Source organism: Oryx dammah, unplaced genomic scaffold, assembly GCF_014754425.2.
Source record: "Oryx dammah isolate SB20612 unplaced genomic scaffold, SCBI_Odam_1.1 HiC_scaffold_4, whole genome shotgun sequence".
NCBI lineage: Eukaryota > Metazoa > Chordata > Mammalia > Artiodactyla > Bovidae > Oryx > Oryx dammah.
The window spans coordinates 16,224,118-16,226,678 of NW_024070188.1; the positions used below are offsets into that span (position 1 = coordinate 16,224,118).

Genomic DNA, 2,561 nt, shown 5'->3' on the forward strand with positions numbered 1-2,561 from the left:
TGACCAACCTAGATAGCATGTTCAAAAGCAGAGACATTACTTTGCCGACTATGGTCCATCTAGTCAAGGCTATGGTTTTTCCTGTGCTCATGTATGGATGTGAGAGTTGGACTGTGAATTAGGCTGAGCGCGGAAGAATTGATGCTTTGGAACTGTGGTGTTGGAGAAGACTCTTGAGAGTCCGTTGGCCTGCAAGGAGATCCAACCAGTCCATTCTGAGGGAGATCAACCCTGGGATTTCTTTGGAAGGAATGATGCGAAAGCTGAAGCTCCAGTACTTTGGCCACCTCATGAGAAGAGTTGACTCATTGGAAAAAACTCTGATGCTGGGAGGGATTGGGGCAGGAGGAGAAGGGGACGACGGAGAATGAGATGGCTGAATGTTATCACGGACTCGATGGACAGGAGTCTGAGTGAACTCCAGGAGTTGGTGATGGATAGGGAGGCCTGGCGTGCTGCAATTCATGGGGTCGCAAAGAGTCAGACACGACTGAGTGATTGAACTGAACTGAACCGAAGACTTGAGGGGACCTTCTGGAGATTTCAGGAGCTTTCTCTGTGAAGTTCTGTCTGCACAGATTTTGCCCTACAACTTCTAGGTGCCCTGGCTCCCTAGATGGTCAATTCCATTTCCTCAGCTGACCAGACTCAGCATGAGTGCCCCTCCCTGCACCATCACCTGGAGTCTCTCTGCAGACTCTGAGCTGAGGGAATCATAGTGCTTACCTTATCGGTTTCCTCTTTCTCAGGGATCACCATCCTTTGGTGCCTGTTATTCGTTATTTGAAAAACCTTGTCCCATGTATTTCATCTGCTTTTAGAGTTGTTTCAGGAAGGAGAGTAAATGCGGTTCCTATTACTCCGTCCTAACTAGACGCTGCTGCTGCTAAGTCACTTCAGTCGTGTCTGACTCTGTGTGACCCCATAGACGGCAGCCCACCGTCCCTGGGATTCTCCAGGCAAGAACACTGGAGTGGGTTGCCATTTCCTTCTCCAATGCATGAAAGTGAAAAGTGAAAGTGAAGTTGCTCAGTCATGCCCTACTCTTAGCGACCCCATGGACTGCAGCCTACCAGGCTCCTCAGTCCATGGCATTTTCCAGACAAGAGTACTGGAGTGGGGTGCCATTGCCTTCTCTGAACTAGACGCAGAAGTCCATTTAGTAATTTGTTTTTGCTTTTTAGCTTCAGTTGTTTTGTTTTTCACATAAATCCTTATCCACAAAGCATGTAGTAATAGTTCACTGCACACAATGCACTTTTAATAAATGTTCTGGATTGAATGAAATAAATCTTAAAGAGGGGCAGAAGCAAGATGACGAAGGGAACGTCCTCGTTTGGGACGTGTCGGAGTAAAACCACTGTGCTGCTGTTGTGGCTCTAAGACCTACCACCTTCGGAAGTCGACTTGAGGCAGATGTGGTTACCCTGCCAAGTGTAAGAGAAAGTGTAACTGGAGTGCTAAAGTTAATAGACAAAATAATAGACAAAATACCACTGGGACTGATTGAATGAGGCACCTAAAATTGTATCCTGCAGATTTAGGCATGGATTCCGTGAAAGAACAATACCTAAACCCAAGAGGGCAGCTGTTGCAGCATCCAGTTCGTCTTAAGAATTTCAATAAGTAAATGTGCAATAAATATTCTGGATTTTAAAAATATTTTTAAAAAAAGAGAAAGGGGAAATTCTGTCTACCTACATTTTGCTCAGAGGAGGCTTTTCTGGAGAATTTAGTGGAGGAGGACACAATTCTGAGATAACCAGTTCTATTCTCTACTCTGTTCCTTATGACTTCTGTGGCCTTAACTTTTTATGCCAAGTTTTCATATAAAAGAGTAATGAGTGTTGGCCTTCCTGTCTAAAATTAAGAAAAGTGGTTTTTTTAATGTTAGAGTCAAACAAGAGTAGTCTTAACTAGGATTATATTGAAATTCTTTCTATAAAGCCTTTGAAGTACTTTTAACAACTGTGAATGTTGTCTGTCTGTAAATTATTTATTATTAATAAAGGAACTGATTCCAAGTCATACTCCAGATATCACCTGATAGTCACCATTAATAGCAACACTGAGGCTATGTCTCAAGGGGGACAAATAAAAAATTATTTCTCAGGTTAACGGTGATATTATTCTCAGCTTTTACATTAACTTAATGATTTAATGGGTCCTTACTAATAAATGTTCCCATTTTTCCACAAGCATTTTGGCAGTTATTTATAAACTGCTTATACAAATATCTGCTTCATTTCAAAAGAAAATTAAAAGCATATAAACTTACATTCAACTCTTTTCCAATCCTTCCCCTGGTTCATGTCATGCCATCTAGGGCATCCAAATAAGGAAAATTAAATAGCACAGATACAGGAAAGAATTCTGTATATACCCCAAAATCCATGTGTACAAATCTATAAACATGATTGGCTTGATATACTAGAAGATTTAGATTTATTTCAGCAAGCAAATTCAGTAAAGGGATAATTTATAGCTGAAAATATTATCCTGGCAGCCCATACCTTTGCCATCAATACTTTTTGCCTTTGAAAGTTCATGAGAGAAAGTGA

General features: G+C 41.4%; 1 pseudogene; it reads left to right on the forward strand.

The window, feature by feature from the left end:
• Positions 1–1,314: 1,314 nt before the first annotated feature.
• Positions 1,315–1,689, forward strand: LOC120862874 (annotated as a pseudogene).
• Positions 1,690–2,561: the final 872 nt, after the last annotated feature.